Source organism: Sinocyclocheilus grahami, unplaced genomic scaffold (genome assembly GCF_001515645.1).
Source record: "Sinocyclocheilus grahami isolate Dianchi unplaced genomic scaffold, SAMN03320097.WGS_v1.1 scaffold1181.1, whole genome shotgun sequence".
NCBI lineage: Eukaryota > Metazoa > Chordata > Actinopteri > Cypriniformes > Cyprinidae > Sinocyclocheilus > Sinocyclocheilus grahami.
Window position 1 is genome coordinate 253,599 of NW_015506360.1, and position 22,393 is coordinate 275,991.

The 22,393-nt window shown below is 36.1% G+C and overlaps 1 protein-coding gene across 16 annotated transcripts in view; it reads left to right on the plus strand.

Moving 5' to 3' along the window:
* The window catches only part of LOC107567699 (muscleblind-like protein 1), a 67,143-nt gene that overhangs the window by 3,585 nt on the left and 41,165 nt on the right, over nt 1-22,393 (plus strand). For 5 of the 16 annotated variants that reach the window (XM_016253421.1, XM_016253428.1, XM_016253433.1 and 2 more), the window contains exon 1: nt 20,389-20,579. The gene's annotated coding sequence lies outside the window, so the exon portion shown is untranslated. The other 11 variants (XM_016253431.1, XM_016253435.1, XM_016253436.1 and 8 more) reach the window with 9 other exon arrangements.

Here is a 22,393-nt window from a genome sequence, read left to right on the forward strand (position 1 = left end):
AGCTCGTTTGCTTTCATAAAATGCTCAAAAGGAAGATTAACACCGAGATAGTGGGCGATTATGAACAGTTATGAACAATTTGTCAGTTTGAAAACAGTGTGCACCTCAGGCGAGATTAGCACAATCAAAGTGATGTGAAGACGACAAGATAAACTTGCCCAAAGGCTCAGTCTGTAACTCAAAGAAATATCATTTATGGCTTGACAGTCCCCTCGAGCTATCATTGTTCACAACTCTGTTATTGTTTCACTTTGCCATCATGAGAAAAAGTAAGCTTGTTTAGTGCAGTGTTCTCATTTGCAATGCATTATTTATCACACCAATTATTACTTAGTTTTTATACTGTCAGGATGTCAGTGTGAAGTACCTTCTAAAAGTGTATTTTTTGCAAGAAATCATCAACAAAAGTAGAATAAGTCTGTGCACATATATTCAAAGCACTGATTTATTCATTACGACTCATTTATAATTCATAATTCATAATGATTATTTATCTCCCGTTTTAAAGGATTGCTTCGTTAATTATGGCCTGCCTTTGGAGAAATCGGTACAAGGTTATTTATCTGTTTTATGCATATGACTATGACGCTAATTGTAGCTGTGAACTATTTCCAGACGTTATGGTGAAAGCATCTGAGGTGGAATTTAATATTGCTAATAAAGTCTAAATATAGGCCTTTGAGTGCATCAGCATTTCTATGCAGGGGTCAGCGGCAAACAACATGGGCCACTAATGAAGGAATGTGCCAGCAGGGGCATTTTTCCCTCATATTACGAATGCTCCTAAGTGCTTTAATGTGCTTTTCATTTTAAATGTCACCAAATTTGCACTAGCATGGTAGAGATTTTATGCAAAGTCTCAGATGTCTATGCAATGCAAGGGTCCAAATGTTTTAGCAAAGCGTAAGCAGAAAAAATGATTACATTTGATAAAACATTACAAAGACAAACCTGATTGATTGAGTTATTTATTTTTGTCTGAAAGTCCTGTCAAAATAGCAGCTTATTTGGGCCAAGAACCAACAGTTTAGACAGAAAAGGTTATCTGAGCATCCACGGCTGGTTTATTTTAAGTGACAGTCAGTGGTGAGTAAATCCAAAGTCTGAAATAACTTAAAACAAAGCAGTCTATACAGCTGAATACACATATAAGCCATGCCATTTAGGCTTACATTCAGAGTCAATAAACCCCTTTTTTTTGTTACTTGAAATAAATTAAACAATATCCAAAATAAATTAAATGTAATAACCTATTTATATAATAACTTATTTTATTTCAGCTGGTTGTCAAGTTTCCTATTTTCATTTTAACTTAATTTACTAAAATATTTAAATCTTAAACTGTAATAAAAATGAATGAAACCATATAGACGTTTAAAAAAACAATGAAAAAACCCCCGAAATTGCTCAAATTAGCTAAAATTCAAATGAAAGCGGAATATATAAAACATAATTCAAGATATTAACAAAACCAATAATAGTATCTCATTGATACTTAAATAACATTGATATATCATTGATATTTTACATATATTAGAGCGAAAAAGCACTAAGAACCTATGAAATATTTACTGCTAACTTATTTAACTCTAAATAGATCTGTAGCTTTCTCAAAATACATCTTTTGAGGGAAAAACATAAGAAGAAAATTCATAAAAAGATTTCTAATTTTTAAGTAAAGGTTAGACAGTTCACATAGCAGTCACATTACTGAAAAAGTAAGTCTGTTGTTACTTAAACCTACTTAAAGCTAAAATAGAGACATGTAGATATAGCAAAAGACAGAGAGAGCAGACAAATTAACTTTGGGATCCAGGCGACCATCCCAGTTAGCTTGAACTCAGAGACCATTTGTGAATTTCCACAACACTTTCCACAAATAATCAATCATCCATCAGGCAAAATCACAGAGAGAGCAGTCACGCACCGGACTGCATCGCTTCCCCACACCTCTCTCTCTCTCTCTCTCTCTCTCAAATCCTTCTTTTGCTGAATCTGTGGCCTTCGATCCATGTGAAATGGTTCCTCTTGCAGAAACACAGAATCCTGATTTTTATTTCTGTGAGGCTTGCTCATTTGTCAGCTTTGTCAATAGTGAGGCTGTCCTTGTGACTGACGGGCCGTCCTGGTGCATCACTCGACTTGATTCTGCAAGTTAGCAGTAATATCAGAGAGATCTCACAGCTAAATCCAAACTCGGCACTCAGTTCAGAGTCGATCTGATTTGCAACAGAAATGCTAGAGATCCTTTTATTAGTATAATGATCATACAAATAAACAACATAGTTTTTTTTGCACAATTGGCCAAAATATTGAGAGCTGTTTGTACTACTAAAATAATAAGCATCTAGAATCAACACACACAAAAAAATATAATTGATATTCTTTTTATATGGGAGATAAAGGTTAAATCGGCAAATGTGGCAGATATTGTTTGATAAGAGATCATAGATAAGATGCAGTATAAAATGTATTTGGACTAAAATTATAACATCAAACCAAATGTGTTAATTTAAGACACAATTTAAGCCAAACATTTCACAGAAAGAAGTTTAAAATTATAAACCTAAATAAGATAAAACGCATTGGGATGCATTTTGATTTGATATTGTTCTTAAAGGAGACATATTATGCCCCTTTTTACAATATGTAATATAAGTCTCTGGTGTCCCCAGAATGCGTCTGTGAAATTTCAGCTCAAAATACGCCACAGATCATTTATTATGTAATTTTCAAAATGCCGATTTTGAGTGGAAGCAGAAACACGCTGTTTTTCGTGCCTGTCTCTTTAAATGCAAATGAGCTGCTGTTCCCCGCCCCTTTTCCAGAATAGAGCTGCGCCATTTCAGCTCGGACCTGCTAAATAAACATCTGTTTTGGTCCTGATGATCATGTTTATCGCGCTGAAAAAATATGCGTTTTAAACCATATGAGTTTAAACTTCTGATATACGGTTTTCTGAGTGCACACATCTGAAGCACACGCACAGAAAGCGGCTGTCACAGCATGTGAGTACTAAACTAAGTTCTCATTCACACACAAGTTTACGTTAAAAACACACATGAGTTATTGTCGGTTATGTCTGTGAAGGTAAACAGCTGGAAAATTAATCGCATGTTTATTTTAGATCTGTGTGGCAGCAGCAATATACAGTAAATAAATCAATAAATCCACTGCTGTCTCGTCTCCTCTGAGGCTGGGACTAAATAGCGTTCTGTGCTCGTCTCTGCAGCCAAAGACAGAACAGTTAGCATGTTTTGCTCAAACTTTCGACATTGCATTAGAACTAGTACACCATTGTCACTTGCGAAAACACAATAACGGCGCCGTGGGTGTAAACTTACAGATTAAGGGGCGGTAATATTATAATGAGATCCCTTTGCCACGTCACCAAGGGAGCGAAATCAGACGCGCTCGTTTTCTCAGATGCTTGCAGAAAAAGGCTTACCAAAACAAAGTTGCTGGGTTAATCTTTTTCACGTTTCCTTGGTTGGTAGATGCACCGGGGACCTGATTAAAGCACTTAAAACCTGGAAAAGTCAGATTTTCATGATATGTCACCTTTAAGTAATAATATTCAGACATGTTAAGTGTGATCTGTACTCTACACTTTATACTACACTAAATTTAAGATTAATGCATTTGAATTGCATATAACATTTCCATTTATTTGGATATTAGAAAATAATACAGTTAAAATGATGCATACTGTCAGTCATGAATACATGTAACAGGTATGATTTCTGCATTTTAAAAAGGCATGGCATAGTTTATTATTAGCATAAATCTGTTGATTGTGAAAGCATTCACATATTATTACTATTACCCATTTCATTTAAAATTTCCAACCCGTTTCATTAATGTATGACGAACAAATATGCATCACATCAAGTTTAACTTGTTTAAATTTTATTACATTTTTTTGAGTATGTACAGTAAATATCCTAATACTTTTTAGGGCTGCTGTGCATGCTTGTGAAGTCATATTGTATATAATAAATTCTAAATAAAAACCTGGTTTGAGGTAAGCATATTATTTAAAGAAGAACTATAATTTGCCAAAAACAACTGTGTCCGAATAAAAATACCTTTTCTTTCTGACAGAAAACAATAGATATCTATTTTATTCTGTGTATACTTTAAAAGTAAATTTTAAGATCACCCCTTCAGGAAAAGGCTGCTCTTGAGCTTTTTGTTTTATAATGTTTTTGAGTTATGGTTTGTTGGACATTGTTTTTTTGTTTGTTTTTTTTTCATTGGTTTGTTGCATTGCATTGAGTTCTTCTGATCAGCAGAAGATTTTTTTTTTTACTTTATTTAGAGAGAATCTTTTCTTGGTATAACTTTAAAAGGTTCTTCTGTGACATCAGGTTGTCAAACCCCTTTGGTTCTGAGACCTTTTTATGTTGGATTGAAGTGTTAAATCTATATGTAACCTTACACTGGTCTTTGTAAATGTGTGCAGACCTCGTTGCCCTCGGGCGTGGATTCTAACATAGAAATTTAACTCATTGCATCATCTGCTCACACAGGTGATGTCAGTGTGTTATTAAACCCACAGTGTGATGAAGGCCTGGGTGTCTCATCGTGTGGGTTGCGCAAATGACTTGTGAAAGACAAATGTCTTTACCTCAGCTATTTTGTGGCCTGTTGTTTTCACTTCTCTCCATCTCTTACCCCCTCTGCACAGAGAGCGAGTGATGTGACCAATCTAGATCACTTCCTCTATAATCAGCAAAGGTGTTTACAATTTTTGACACCCGATAAGTAACATCATTTGGACCGTTTTTGGCGCGTTTTGGAAAGACAAGCAAATGACCTCATTCCGTTTCCATTCAAGATCAGCCATTCAACCCTGTTACCTAAGTTATTGTGAGAAAAGTTAATCAAACTAATGTTTTTCTTTAATTTATGGAAGATATACATATATCAATAACTATCAACCAACATTTGGTCCTAAACTACCCACTGATTGAACTTAATTTAGCCAAATTTACAACCCTGTTACCTATTATTGTATAGTTTTGTTTTTACTTTTTTTTCTATTTCATTGGTGGGGGGGGGATAGAATTTGATATTTATTAAATTTTTGTTGCTAGAAAATAAAATCAGACAAATTAGGGTTTTAATCTGTATTTAGAAAAGCCCCAAACAGGGTTGGTAACAGGGTTGCAAATAATGCAAACCTCATATAAAAAGAAATGGAATAAAATAATAAGTAAAATATTATATTATAAATATTATAGCAATCTCATAAATATAAATTATAAATAAAGGCAATATTAATAATATTATTATGAAATTATATAAGTATACAGTATATATATATATATATATATATATATATATTTACATTTTATGATACAATAAAAACAAATGTTCACCAAGACAACAAGTCCTTTTCTCTCTCTCATTTGGTCTCTCCATCCTTCCTTTACTATTTATAATAATATGATATAAATATATACATTTATTAAAAATGTTTAGAAATAATGTTCAGTAGGTTAATAAACCATTATTTTATATGGTAAATCATATGTATATTTTATGTATATAAAGTGTACTGTATATTTGTGTATGGTATTTCATTTTCAAATGTTTCAAATCACAAAAATAAACATCGAACAAGACAAGTTTTTTCTGTTTTCTCTCTCTCTCTCTATTTCAGTCTCTCCATCCGTCCTTCCTTCCTTCAACTACTCCCCTCCTTCCTTCAGTGGCAGTGACTCAGGTCTCTGGAGTTTGTTTTTCCCCATTTCTTCTTCTCCCAACCCTCTCTTTTCTCTCTCTCTCCCTCTCTGAATTCTATAAGCAGATAATGACATCCCAATAGAAGGCGTTTGTTGCCCGGTCTGGGCGTGGTCCTCTGCTATTTTCAGGCACTGTCATGTGATTGCCTCAAATGAGGGTATAATTATGTCCAGTGCATGAGAGAATTCACTTTCTCCCTCTCGCTCTTGTTTTTAGTGGGGTGATGTTGTATCTTGTGATTGTTAGGCTACAAATGGCAACTCCCGTGGTATATAGTGAATAATGTAATGACCTTGTTTGTTTACTTTGATCAAAAAAAAGGTGATCTGCAGTTCACAACACATGAGTGAAAATCTAAACACGCACAGGCAGGCCATTCCTCATGCTGGGTGACTGTTGTAAGCAGAGCTTCTCTTCTATAAACACACGGCATGGCTGCGTGTGTGGAAGCGTTTGGCACTCTTTTGGAAACGGTTGTGCCAATAGCGTTTGGGGAAAAACTGAAATGAAGGAAAGGTTTGCTTGTATTATAGAAAGTTCAGACAGACAGATCTGTGTCTTTATGTAAGACATTAAGAGACAGTTTCCTCTATATCTATCTATCTATCTATCTATCTATCTATCTATCTATCTATCTATCTATCTATCTATCTACCTACCTATCTGTTGTTCTGCCTGTCGTTCTATTTATCTATTGTTCCGTCTATCCATCTAAAAGTGTATTGATGGTATAGTGTTTGAAGACCTCTGAAGAAGAGAAATGCCAGCTCCTGTGATCATGTCTAGATTGATCTTTCCAGCAGTCCATCAGTGTATCTGTCATTCAGTGTGTCTGCCTTTCGTCTTATTGGCTGAGCGTGAGCCCAAATGACATCATGAGCTGAGATCATCATGATTTTAAGAATGAAGAGAGCTCGGCATTAACAGATGTGCGCCACGTGTGAATGTACCATTTATTAACTTGCTAGGAGTGATTGTCTGCGGGAACAAGAGAGCATGAACAATACGATTATGTCAGAATTAAAAAATGTGTATCCTCAAGACAGCTTAGTCGTGTCTGGTGTCTTTCTCTCATTCTCTGCCTCTCTCAGTTTCTCTCTCCCTCAGAGTCTAATCCTTTTTTCTATTTACACAGGATTAAATTCATAATCAAACGCATCCTAACAGCTGAGATGAGTCAGACAGCATCTGGAGCTTTGAAGTTTTTGTGTGCTATGATAATTAGAACATTTCTCCAAACTATTTGGACAATTATTATATTATTAAGTAAAATATTGAACACATGGATTATATTATATAAAGCATTATGCTTTTTGATTCATTGAATTAAAAAAAGATAGAATAATAGAAATAGTCCATTCAATTATTGGCCTGACAAAGAGTAATGTGTTGTTTTTCTTTATACACCTTTCCATTAGTCTTTTTCCATCACACCCAAGTTTTGTGACTGACACTGCAGATCCTTGTCTCTTCACATGATGTGGGTCAAGTTACAAATCTTTATGATTTTGTTCATACACTTAAATGACTATAATTTTCTTTGCACATAGGTACCTATTTTGGCATTGCCATAGAAAGTAATAATTTCTGGTTCGGACATGAACACTTCATAGAAGAATCTCTGAGTTGTCATTTTGTAATTATAATGATTCCAAATGTATTATAATGTCACAGTGAGGGCAACCTTGATTTGCTACTTACCATCATTAGACTGTAAAATAAGGGGTTGGGGACATTCTCATTCAAGAGAGCATTTTATTGGTAAAAATTTGCATAATAGCCTAACTGAATTTTCAGAAGCCATTAATCCAATCTTCAGTGTCACATGATCCTTCAGAAATAATTCTTAAATGCTGATTTAATGCTCAAGAAACAATTATTATTACTATTATTATTATTAATGTTGAAAACAGTTCAAACTGCGTAATCATTTTTTTGAAACTGTGATAAAAAAATTTTCAGGATTCTTGAATAAAAAGTAAAAAAGAACGGCATTTATTTGCAATAGAAATGTTTTAGAAACACTAGCATATCCATGACCTCAAAACTCACAGACATGGACTAAATGGACCATAAAACTCCAATTATGAAGTCATCTGGTCTTTAACTGCATTTTAATTGCATTTGAGTGATGACTAACCGACATGAGGACAAGAAAATGGCCATGTTACTTGATAGTCGTCGCTCTAGGTATCATCAGCGAGACGTCAATAACTGCTGATGTGTCTGCTTTGAATAATAATGCTTCTGTTCGTGCACTTCCCTGGGAAATGGATGAAATAATAAGAGGTGCATTATGCAGTTTCCTCATGTTGTCACCGATCAAGACACTCATTGGCTGATCAGCATCTGCTGACCTCACATTCACAGTAGATGATTTGTACAGTATGTTCTTACCCTGCGTTTTCTTTCCCTCTTTCCCTGTCTGGCCTGTCTGCTCTCCTTTATCTCTCCTCTCTCCATCAGCTGAGGCAGAGCGGAGCAGGAATGCACCAGCTGTGAGCTGTACTGCAGTGCCAGGGGACTGTAAATAGAGACGGACTGAATGTGCTTCCTGTCGGCAGACAGCAGAGTGAACATACGGGACTGGATCTGAGCGGCTCAGAGTCAGGTAGGACCGCAGACTGTCTGTGTGCCATTAGTCAGAGGGCTAGACGAGGACTTCCTGTCCACCGGTGGCTTGGGAATGATATTGGAAAGGGTATTTCACAAGCTAAGGATGTTTGGCGTCCTGATATTCAGCGAGGTGCCAGGTTAGAAGTGAGCTGTGAAAGGTTTGAAATGAGGCATTGTATGTTGAGCACGCTTTCTTTTTCTCTGTGGTTCATTTCTTCAAGTGCTCTCGTTCTCTGCCTTTTTTTTTTGCATCACTTTAAAGGTTTTTCGGTTCGGCTCTGGTTTACTATGGGAAGTTATTGGTGTGTTGGTTCCAGGTACCATCCATCTGTTTCACCAACAGATGAACGGTTCCTTAGAAAACCACAGATTGCTTCTCTTTGGAAGTTCATTGGAATCTTTGGAACATAAAAAGTTATTCTATTACATTACAAGAATTTACAAAGATCCTCTTGTCGGACTATACTTGAAGGTTCTCCTGTGGAGGTTTTTCTATGATATCGTTGGAACTTCATTTTCATTGGATTTTCTTGGATTTTTATTCAAACTTAAATACATTTTTCTGTGGCATGATGGCAATCTTTTAAAAGGTCATATTATAGCATAATTGGAACTTAGAACAGTTCTCCTTTAACATGATTAGAGCTTAAAAAGGTATGACATAATAGGGACATATGGTCAACATGAAATTCAAGTACACCCTATTTACTATTAAAATGTGATTTAAAGGGGTTTAGTTCACCCAAAAATGAAAATTCTGTCAGCATTTACTCAACCTCATGTAATTCTTTCTTTTGTCTGTGTATGGAATACAGAAGAAGATATTGTAAAGAATAGCCTACAGTGTTTTGTTCATACACCGAAAGTTAAAGGGGTTCAAAGTTTTTTGGATCCCAACATTCTTCAAAATATCTTTGAGTTTTGCAGAAGAAAGAACATCATAAAAGTTTGAAACGAGGGTGAGTAAATGATGACATTTTTTTATTATTGGATTAACTGTTTTCAAAGCATTAATGAAGCTGTGTAGTATTATTTTGAATTGTTTTTATATTTTAATTTTAGTTTATTTTTTTGTATTTTGGTATGTTCTTTCATCATTTATATGTGTGTGTGTGTGTGTGTGTGTTTTAATATATTTCTGAATAGGTTTAATTTATTTTTATTTTAGTTAGTAATTTTAGTACTTCACATTTTAGTTTCGTTTTTTTTTGTTTCGTTTTTCATCTAATATTTATATTTTATATTATTTTAGATTTATTCAATTAACAATTTTGCACTGAAGTATAAAGTTCATGGCAATAACAAAAAAAAAACATTGATTACCATTGCCATTACCATTGGAATACCATGTTCCAGGTTAAAATATTCCTCAAAGTGAAGAAGCGAAGTAGCCATCCACTATTTACAGCAAACTGGCATTCACATCTGGCTCCATTCTGATGTCAAATGCCCCCTATTGGTGATCTAATCAGTTTTATGTGGTTTTATATGATTTTCTCATTGAATATTCTTTTTCACTCAAAAATATGTCAGATAATGGAAGAAAAATTGTTTGGAAATGCTGATTCTTGTTGACCTGAAAACGTTTTTTCTGTCATTGTAAGAACTCATAAAGGTTCTTCAATGGCATTTGACCATTGATGTTTAATATGTACAAATAGTGTTAAATCTGTTTCTCACTCTTTCTCATCATTTAGTATAAATAACACTGGATGGGGTTGCATTAGTGAGATATGTGAGTGTTTTTGTACCAGGTGAGTGATTTTTGAAGAGGAACTCTACCATCGGCTCAGTCATGTGGAACGTCTGAGATAAAACACCTGGCATGAGTGAACAACAGACCTCAAGTTATCTCTCAAACACACACGCACACACACACACACACACACAATGCATGCATGCACAGTAATTCACATGCAAACACAAGTACCTGCTCCCACACGTGCATGCATTAAAGAAATGTCATTTGTCAAGCAAAACATTACACAAAAGGATGTTTGTTACAGTAGGTTTTAAATGATAAAACTATGGATGCAATGTTTTATCATTATTTGTTTGCGGATACCACTTGGTTTAAAACTTTTCATGTGTGGCTCACTTGTTAAAAACTTTTTTTTAAGTGTGACTCACATGTTAAAATAGTTTTTCGGGGCTTCTGTTCAAAGCAATTGCAACCCTCTTCCTGTGCAAGACGTTGTGCTGTGTTATCTTTAGCAGTGTATGAAAGTTGTTTCCTCTTTTTGAAGCCTTGACTTTTAGGGCGAGTATATTAGTATGAGATCTTAAACCGGATTATCGCTGTGTTTTTTCTACGCTCAGGATTTGGGAAAGTGTTTACGTGTGTGAAACGAGTGTGGCAAACTTCTCAAAGTCTCTGAGGAGCGCAGTGGTGTTTTCTGGGAGAAAATGACACAGCTTTCTCTGTGGCTGGTACACCCAGATGCAAATAAGATAAAAGCAGGTTTCTATGGTGATAGAGAGAATGATCGCTGAACACACACTCACAGTTGCTTCAGTCTGTGCTTTATCGTGTGATCAACCATAAACACATGCACACATGCTTAAAAGCTTAATGCCGTGTTTTGCATGCATGCTACTCTATGCTTGGTCGTGCACTGTGACACACCAAGGCATACGTTATTATCTTGCCCAGAATGCATTGCGGTGAACCACATTGGCTGGTGACCAATGTGTGAGTTCCTGTCTTGCATTCAGTGGAGATACAGCTCTTGCACTACTTGCAGGTAAGAACTAACCCCACGCAAACATCCTCAAATATACACATTTACTCTGTATGTTCTCCGAAATTATTTATGAGAGGGAATTTCTGAGTGCCTGTTTCATAATGAATTTATGGGTGAATTATATATTGCTTTAGAAAAGCTAACAGTTGCACTCTGTCACACCTTTTTTAATTGCGAATTGTTTGCTGTATTTTAAGTATACAATTGAACAAGTTTTGTATTATGAATATTTAGAAAATTCACATGTTGTTTCAGTAGTTTGTTGATATGTGTATTCAGTATACTGTACACTGTAAAATAATCTTTTTTAAATTTGTTAAAAAAAACAGGTTGCAAGATCTTGACCGTACATTTTTTTAGGCATTTTGGTCACTTTATGTTTTGCCGTTTGTAACAATAAAAATATTATTTTAGATACTATACATTTAGTAACTATTATATTACAATATATTGCAATTATTATAATTATTAATATATTTACATATATTACTATACAGTATTTTTCACTGTATATGTACACTTTATGAATATTTACATTGTTTTCTCTTAAAATGAAATTTTTACAGTGTGTACTCTAACATGCACCGCTTCCTCTTGTGTTTCTTTGTCTCATGAACATACCAAGTTCTGGTATGCAAACCATTTACATGACCTTTCACGTATGTATCACTTTGTAAGTTTCCATTTGTTGGACTTTGCTGAAGTCTAGTAGCTGCCGATCACTCTCTCTCTCCTCTGATGTTGCTCCAAAACTTATTTGATTATATTCAAAGTCGGTTTGAAGAATAAGTGATGTAAATCTTCTGCCAAACGCCATTGGCCGTGTAAAACACATGGGCGACTTTGCTTCTGAATGTTTGAGAGGTTCAAAAGACGATGTGTTATAAGTGCGTTAAGCAGTTTTTTTAGGCACTCTTGAGAGGTGTTAATGTAAAGTGTGACATGAGATTGTGCTTTTTGTTTGTTGCGATACATCTGTAGCTGGTGATAATAATTGGCGGGAGGAGATGAACAGCCGTTCTGTTTAGTCATTGAGAGCTGTTGTCATTTTTTCCTGTTTCTCTCAGAGTAAACTGAAATGCTTCTTTCTCAACACGCTTTGGGTCAAACAGTGTTAGGCTTTGTTAGGTTTTGTAAGACCTTGTGTGAAAAGAGGACGTTTGCAAACTTCTCACTCACCGTTACTTATAAACTTCCTGTTTTCTCGCTGTTTTAACAGTTTGAGCAAGTGAAACTAGATTAGTTTCCTAATTTAGCAGCTGAGGTTTTTTTTTGTTGAGTAGGTACAGAGGACTAACTGGACTAAATTTTAACATCAATTACTACTTATAGCACTACACGCGTTTACATGTTACTTATAAACTTCCTGTTTTCTCGCTGTTTTAACAGTTTGAGCAAGTGAAACTAGATTAGTTTCCTAATTTAGCAGCTGAGGGTTTTTTTGTTGAGTAGGTACAGAGGACTAACTGGACTAAATTTTAACATCAATTACTACTTATAGCACTACACGCGTTTACAGAATTACATATTTTATAAAGAAATCTTTGTTATTTAACAAAGAAGGTGTAACATTATATATATATATATATATATATATATATATATACACATACACACAAATAACATGTAATGCCTTTTACATTACAATATTCTTTTTATTCATTTATTTTTATAATATTTAAATACTTTTTTGAGTAATTACAGAGTCTCTGGACTCACTTTTAACGTGACATATTAGTTGTAGCGCTGAATTGTTTAATGATGCATAAAATCTGATCAATATATATATATGTATATATCATTATATATAATGATACATTTCATAAATGAATAGTTAACTTAACAAAGCATAACATTTAAAGAATAAAATAATACTTTAATATATAATATATATATATATATATATATATATATATATATAAAAGAGTGAAAAATTTAAGGGGGTCTGAATACTTTCCGTACCCACTGTATATATATATATATATATATATAGTATGATTTAGATTTTTGTAGATTTTTTTAATATATGCATTTAGTGATTGCTGAATTGTGGACATTAGACTAGTTCATTTCAATAGGTAAATCATGACTTCAAAATGATGTGTTGAAATATAAATGGATAAGACAGCACTAACAAGAAAACCTTTACTTTCACTGTTTCACTTGCTACTCAAGCAATTGGCTTTATGAAGAGAGATTTGCTGTTACTTTTTTGAAAGAGATGGATTCGCTAGGTGATGAAGACATTGCAAATATGTAAATATAGTCTTCCCAGAAAGCCATGAAAATGCATCAGTGTTGTTACCTATGAGGAGAAGGCCTCCAGAGATCAGTAGTCCTGGAGAACACTATGAATTTTGCTGTCTTTGCATTTCAGTTTGCTACCGCTTTAGATTATTTCAAGCTAAATAATGAATTGATGCCACAAAGAGTAGCTTCAAAATCCTTTAATAGTGTTTGCAAACCGATTATTGTATCATCAAAGGTAATTGCTTGAAAAGTGGTTCAAGCATCGTGATGTAGAGCAGTGCTTTAATTTGGGTCCTGTAGTAACTGAAGGCCTGAATGCCTTCGATAACTCAGTAAAGTAGGCCAGCACAATGCTGCTTTCATCAAGGGCATTTGAAACATCGCCGGTGACTTTCAGCAATGCAGCTAGACGCCGAGGCCCAGCGCCGAACCACATTTACGTTATTCAGACGATAGCTGTGGTCTATGAGCGTCATCATAGCAAAATGCGCAGCGAGACGGCATAATATTCCGAAAAGCAGGGATTTTACTGAATAATTTATTAGATCATTTAGCTTCGAGTAGCTCTGCTCAGATAATGTAATAAAATATAAAAGATGTGAGGGACCGTGTAAGAGAAAGGGTGTGGTTTGCAGGGTTTAAATGAGGTTATTCGACGGCTTGATGAACTGTTGAGGCAAGAGGTGTCCAGACTTACTGAGTAACGAGAATATTCTCTAACCCAGCAAGTGTTCACATCCACCAGCCAGCACAATTTACAGCATCCTGACACATACCAGTGCTGAGACGAGAGAAAGAGAGAGCGGCATGGCTATGAAAGACTGGGGGTTTTTGTGCACTGAACATTTCTGCCTCGTTCAGAGTGCGCATCTGTACTTTTGCTGGCACAGATTCTAGAAAAGAGCTAGAAAAGGGGCCAAACGGAGGCATCATGCAGTGATCTTTGATAATGATGGTGCTGACAGCTCTCTTTGTCACCTCATGGTTTTTATTTCCTGTTCAGAAGGCGAACTTCCTGTCTCCGCTCCATGTTCAGGTGTGACTTTCATATTTTGCATGATTCAAAATGGCCCCGTGAGTGCATAAGCCACGTGAGTTACTTTGTGATCTCCAAATGGGTTTTAACACCAGCAGGGACTTTTTCTCCACACCGCCATGCGTCATGTGGTGGGGTGAGCGAAGCCAGACCCAGTGGATGTGGTGATAGCCGTTGGTTGATTTTAAAATAAACATAAAATATTTGTAAAAAAAAAATTTAAATTTGTGTCTGTTGGAAATATACAGTAGATCAGTCCATTTGGAAATCAAAGTACCCCGTTGATACAATTGAAGAACTAATGACTAGATTTGCCAAAGTTTGCCAGGCTAGTGACATCAAATTTTTGGTAGATAGTTTTATTTAAGGCACTTAAACTAGTTAGAACTGTAATTTCTGGTTTGTTTTCTGAGTTTTGTCTGTTAAATAATCAGTACTTTTTTGTCAGGATCCTGTCACCAAACTATCAACATGACTGACCAAAATATCTAGATCATTTACGGCATGTAAAAACAAAACAACAATAATAATAATAAGTATTATTTTTAATAAATGTGACCCTGGACCACAAAACCAGTCTTAAGTCGCTTGGGTATATTTGTAGCAATAGCCAAAAAAACATTGTATGGGTCAAAATTATCGATTTTTCTTTTATGCCAAAAATCATTAGGATATTATATATTAAGTAGAGATCATGTTCCATGAAGATATTTTGTAAATTTCCTACCGTAAATATATCAAAACTTAATTTTTGATTAGTAATATGCATTGCTAAGAACTTTATTTGGAGAACTTTAAAGGCGATTTTCTCAATATTTAGATTTTTTGCACCCTCAGATTCCAGATTTTTTATCTCGGCCAAATATTGTCCTATCCTAACAAACCATACATCAATGAAAAGCTTATTTATTCAGCTTTCAGATGATGTATAAATCTCAATTTCAAAAAATTAACCCTTATGACTGGTTTTGTGGTCCAGGGTCACAAATAATACTTTTATCCAGCAAGGGTGGATTAAATTGATCAAAAGCGACATTAAAACCATTAATTATGTTACAAAAGATTTCTATTTCAAATGAATGCTGATCTTTTGAACTTTCTGTTCATCCAAGAATACTGAAACATTTTTTAAATCACAGCTGCCGAAATCACTAAAATATTAGCAGCACAAATGTTTTCAACATTATTGATACTAATAAATGTTTCTTGAGCAGAAAATCAGCATATTATAATGATTTGAAGGATCATGTGACACTGAACACTGAAAATTCAGCTTTGCATCACAGGAGTGAATTACATTTTAAAATATATTAAAATAGAAAACAGTTATTTTAAATTGTAATAATATTTCATAATATTACTGGGTTTTTGATCAAATAAATGCAAATGCTTCTTTCAAAAACGCTAAAACAATATTACCGACCCTAAACTTTGAATGTTACTGTTGGTCAGAAGATCTCTTCTTGTCTAAATTGGGCTTTTGTGCACCAGACTTTATGCTGTTAGTTAAACATTTGCCATGGTAAGACTACTTTACACCAGCATACCCGTCTCTCTTTCTGTAAACTATATACTGCTGATCCCAGTGACTTTGACTTACTGTGTAAACAGCCACACCCAATCACTTTCACTCCTTTGTCACAGACATGTTGAAGCTTAAATGGTGAAGCATTAAAAAAAGACCTGTGAGAGATGGTACGAGGGTTTGAGAATGAGAGAGAGGCACGTCGGTGTGGTTGGAGCCAGAAAATTCTATCTGAATGTGTGTGTTTGACGATCATGTGTGCGTCTAGATGTCTGCTTGGTGAGTCAGTGTGTTTGGCAGAGAGAGGTCAAGAAAACTGTGAAGAGTTCTGATGTCATGAAGCCAGACCGACATTAATCAAGTCACCCCAGTCAGCTTGTGCTTTTACTCACTTCTCTGTCCATCATAATGCATTGTTAGAATACATACACACAAACACAGAGTCCACATAAATATGTGCATTTGTTTTATTTATTGATTTCATTTACTGAGCTAGCATGCACATGTTTGTGTTCGTGCACACCAGTGCTGGGGGAGGTACTTAGAAACTATCGAAACTGCCAAGCTAATTATAATAAATAGCAGTTAAGTCAAGCTGCCCTTTTGAAAGAGTAGCTAGCTATAAAAACTATATTATATCAATTTACTATCAGTATAAATATACACTACAGTTCAAAAGTTTGGGGTCAGTAAGATTTTTTTTTAATTATTATTTTTAAAGAAATTAATATTTTTATTCCGCAAGGATGCATTCAATTGATCAAAAGTCACAGCAAAGAGAATTGTAACGTTACAAAAGATTTCATAGGAATGTTGTTCTTTTGAACTTTCAGTTCGTCAAAGAATCCAGAAAAAAGTATGACAATTTCATACTGTTTTTACTGTATTTTTGATCAAATAAATGCAGCCTTGGTAACACAAGGGACCTCTTTCAAAAACATTACAAATATTACTGACATGAGGCGTTTCAACTGTAGTGTACATCTGTCAGATTAACTGTGCAATTACAGCATTTATCTGTCACAAACATCACAGGAATTGAACTTAATTATATATACAACTTAACTTCATTATAGTATAACTTAATTCTAAAATATACTATACTATTTAAATAACCAAAGTTGAAAGAGTTGCGATGAAAAGGAGCATTCGGATAAATATTTTGCTTAAAAAATTTTTTTTCAAATGTTAAAATGGATTAGTGTAATATTACTTGGTCACTGAATCATTATTTACATGAATCACTATTCACTGAAATGAATCAGACTTCCCAGCTTTACAGAATTCAATGCTAGACTGTTTTGAAAATGGCTGAACTAGTTTTGGCCCAACACTGGTGCTCACACATAAACAGTCGTTTAGAGAGATGCACATGTAAAATTATAGGGATGCAAAACTTGAGTGTTTGGCCATTTTAGCAGTCTGCTAATAGATTTCCATTTATCATACAACTAGAGAGAGAGCGAGCGAGAGTCGTTCCAGTGGAAAGTATGACCGTCTTCTCTTCTCGTGTGACTATTTCTGCCACTTTCGTCATTCTTATACCAGAACAAGCCTTTAGAAGTATGAGGACACGAAAGCATGAGCGGAAAGGAAAAAGACCAGAATTATTGGATAAGACATATTTTCCTTTATGTGTAATATCTGAATAAGTCGGTCAGTTGAAGGTAATGGGGAAAAAGGTAGTCAGAGTGAAATGAGAGTGCATGTGTGTGTGGTTGTTAATATAAACCAGAGTTGGACTGTAGCTTTGGTTTTTGTGTCAACTGCATAAATTATCATATATTTATCACTGATGCCGGCCAAAGAGTACCTAAACAGGCTAACCATTTTGATATCGGGCCTACTGTAGTTCACATGAATGTTTTAAATTAAAAGTAACTTAAATTGCATTTATTAGGAGTTTAAATGGCCACATGAACCACCCTGATGTCTAGACATGGGGAAATCAACTTTACAATTGTACTTTTAATAAGAATTCATTGTATGATGTCAAAAGTTATTTCCATTTATATTCAAGTAAGCTTATGTTTTATTACCCATAAGATACAAGCACAAAGCTGAAACAGTGGTAGATGCTAAAATAGGCATAATTTATTTATTATGGCATAAATGTACATAACAAATGTTACAGAATCCACAATGCAGGATCTAATCTAAATGTAATTAAAATGTCTAAAATTGAATTAAAACTGGTGTAGTAGTTCGCATTGAAATAAAGTTGTTGTTAGTTGGTATATTCTGTATTCTCATCTCATCTCATCATTTGGCACCTTCTGCAAAAAAAAATTATTTTTATTTTTTTTGGCTTATGGTTTGCTTGTATTCTGTTTCTCTGCAATTATTAGGAAAAAAAATTCCCCACAACAGTATATCAGCTATTAAAGATCAACTATTATAATTTTTTTTAAACTTATAAATATAAGACAAAACATTAGAAAAAAAAATAAACAAAAATTTAAATGTTGTATTGACATCTAACTAAAAAAAGTTTAGGTTGAAGTACTAAAATGACTAAAACTATATATATATATATATATATATATATATATAATTTAAGCTAAATAGAAAACAAATAATGAAGTGACAAAACTACATAAAATTACTAAAACCTAAACTAAAATTAAAATGCAAACCGAAAATATAAAAACAAAATCTAATTCAAAATATTAATAAATACTATAATAGTATAAAAATAATGCTAATATAACACTAGTTTGTAGCTCTTTTTAGCAGTTACCTCCCGTGCACATGCTGCTGACATTTTAGGCTCTCAAGCCGTGGACTTAAAAGAGCCCATCAATGCGAAAGCTCTTCTGACCCCACACACACTTGAGCTTTTCACACTTCCCTGAACCGGCTGCATAAGTCAATCTCTAAACAATTCTCACAAAAACAAAATGCCTTGTGTTGAAGGGGCATGTAAACAACAGCAGAGTAATTATTTGCTTTTTCTATTGACTTTTGAAGAATAAGCCCTGATCATCTTTTATTATTATGATTATTCCATTGTGAGTTGTGTGTCATATTTCCAGAACTCAGATATAGTCATAACCGCAGTCATTGCTGGGCGAGGCTCAAATATGCAAATAATGCAATAAAGCTTTTTTTTTTTTTTTTCAGAATATAATGAATTAATGTCCCAGTTTCAATGTTTTATGGCCCTCCAGGAAAATACTGTGTAGTTTAAAGGGACTCTAAATTCCTGGCCATGTGGGAGTTTGTTAGTATTATCATCAGTGAAATAAATGAATGCAACCCAGTTCCCCTCCATGCCATTTAATAAATAGCTTATGGTGTAAATATATCACACTTTTCAAAGCGGATTATTGGGAAAACGCTTCATTCTGAGCCACCGCGATGATATATTTCCCTCCTGAAATGGCCGTAACCCAGATTCAGTGTCGAATTTAGACCAAATCCTGTCTTTTCCAGCAGCAGATAACGTTGCCGCACAATGCACCAGGTGTACAGCTGTGTGTGTGCGCGCGTGTCCCACTGCAGTCTGGTGCCCAACACAGACAGACTCCAGGGAGAGCACGATGTAATCTCACAAGCACACTCGTTTCCTTTTCTTTACCGACCTTTCCTTCCTTTTGTCCCCTCCCCTTCTCGTTTTCTTCTCTCTTCGGTGAGGAACTCACAGAGCAGTGGCAGCGGCAGCACTTCCTGGTTGTGTCTGTCGGTGGGCGGTTCCAGCCAGCGTGATTGGCGCTTGAGTTCGGTGCTCTGCGCAGTGCTGCTGTTTCTCGCAGGCTCTCGGCTCACACACACACACACACACAGTGGAGCAACCAGCAGCCACACGCACAGCCTAAGCGCTCTGTCTCTCTCTGTCTCTCTCTGTCGATCTCTCTCTCTTTCTCCTCCTCTCTGAGAATGGTCCACCCGGTGCCTGAGGCTCTGCTGTTGCGGCCTGCCGCCCGTGTCTGATCTCTCACACACATACACGCTCAATACTAATCATGATGTGAGAGGTAAGAACTGCTTTTCCGTACTGTCTCACTCTCCTGACTGTCTGTCTTTTGCAGTTCTAACAGCCACGGCTTGAAGCATTGCACCACTTTTGTATGCTTAGTGTGTGTGGGATTGGGGGCTGTTCAGTGTGTGTGGGCTGTTTTGACTTTATGGGGTGCCTCTGTGGTGAACTGCAGTTTGTTATGTCTAGGCGATCACAAACGACGGGGGAATCTCAGCTGCGTTCGAAAAAGTTGCGCGGTTGCGTGTGCGTTTGGCAGGAAACTCCCCCACCCCTGCGCGTCCGGCTACTTGTTTAGACAGTGGCAACCGTGCGATTGGTTAACTGTTGAACCTGAGAGCACTTCTCCTTTTTTAAACCCCCCTCTCGGGTCTCACTTCCCTTCTGTTTATTTTATGCACGTACCAGCGTGTGCAGGGTTTTTTTTCTCTCTCTCTCTTTTTTTTCCACGATCTCCACTCCCCCCACATGTAAATTACGTGTGGCATGTTTAACTGCTGTTTCCTAATATGGCTCGTGCTAGATTTCAGAGCAGTAGGACCCAGTCAGGCACCATGGGACTGCACAGGGGCGTGTGTTCGAGAGCGTAACTGTCTGCGAGAGGGAAAAGAGAGGGGAGAGAGATGTTGACGCAGGTTTTCACTTCTGTCTGAGTGCGTCACTCTTCCATGCAGTCATGTAAGTAAATGCCGAACACGCTCTCACTGCAGCGAGAAACATATGGATTCGAGCTCTCGCAGGTCTGCTCGTCGGCTGCTCGCGGTGGCTTTCCTGCATTGAAACGGAAACATGTAAGGAAAGATTGCTTAAGGACAGGTTATGCTGACTTTTAGTGCACTTACGTGGGTTATTGTTTGACCGTGCTGTAGAGTATTTAGTACGGTGGGAAATTAGAAAGCGAGAAACGAATGTCGTCGCTGAGAAGTCAGTGCTAAGTGCTGATTGGTGGCGTATGATTAAAGCAGTTGTTTCGGTTGTTTGAAGATACCATTTTTTGTGGGAGGGGGGAAGAAAAATAAACACATGATCTGTCAGGGTGGTCTGGCGCCAAGTCTTTGGGTTTTGTCGACGGCATCCTATAGTTGAGAAAGTGAAAGTGTTGCGAAAATAAGCACATGGAAGACACACTTCACTATATTTTGCATCCGATTCGGTTTAGACTAGCTCGGCTAGCTAAAATCACTGAATTTTCCATTATAGACGAAAACAATGAATAATCATGGATTGTGGATTGAAGTTGATGCAAAACGATTCTTGTAAATTAATTGTTGGTTTAATCCCATATGCTAACTGTTAAACAACTGTTGAGATGATAAATGTGTTGCACCAGTGTTAGGTATCATAATAGCATCTCACATCTCCTAGCGAACACGTCTTATCCTCGATTTTTCTTGCTTTTTGTCTCAGTAACATTCTAGCATTTCTGTCTTCTCCACATGCTAGTTTTATTTGGGATGTTTTTGCATGCAAACAGTGCATGCTGTCTTTAATTCCAATAATGTCTGATGGTGGCCGCGTGTTGGATGTGTCAAAATGTTTGTGCGTTTAACATCTAAAGGGCGTCGTAGAAAAAAAAAGACTTCTTGTTTTGATAAATTCCCAACTCTTATCAAACTGAATTACTGCATTGCTAACTATTATCATTTGAACTGGTAATAACATACTAAATAGCATACTAAATCATTAATCTTTGACCTCTCCTATTCACATAGCTTTGTAGAACGTTTAGAGCCGTGCACTACTGGGTTAGAAGTTACTGAGTTACTGGGAAGAAGGGCTTTTGCTTGAAGCTTTGTGCTGTGTAACCATGGTGATGATACTATTTTCAACCCTTTCCAACATGGCAATCATCACCTACACACATCTGAGTCAAACGATGGAAGGCTATGGTTTAGATAACCATCTCCGCTGCCTGCACACCTTTCTGATCATGCACTCCACCCAGATTCAGGCCAATTCCTTCATGAATTAAAGGTCCCCTTTAATGCATAGAAAACACGCAGCGTTACTCTGTGTTGACGTCATTTTAACTGAAACAGGAAGACAGGGCGGGACATATCAAGCAGCCCCGCCCTTTTTTAAAATAGCCAATAGCGTTCGTTTATATCACAGCTTGGGCTAGAGCCGTTCAGAGCCGTTGAGGTCCGTAAAGTCGCATTTGACAGGGTATGCCAGTCACAATCTCATCCATATTGCTATAAAATATAGCATTCTGTGTAGAATTCAAATAGCTCCGATACATTTTGTGGTCTGCGCCGACTCGCACATGTGATCCGCTCCGTGCTATCGTGTCTCTGGACCGGAGCAGAGTGTGTGTGCGGTGCGGTGATTAGCGTGACACAGCGCGAAGCATATTTACACTTTTTGAATCGTTCCCTGTCCCTTATATAGTGCACTACGTGCCATTCACTGTACAGAAAATACTAATTCTGTAGACAAGTGACCGATTTCAGCCGCGGCTTCAGCGTCTATTTTATAGTGTAGGGGGCGGG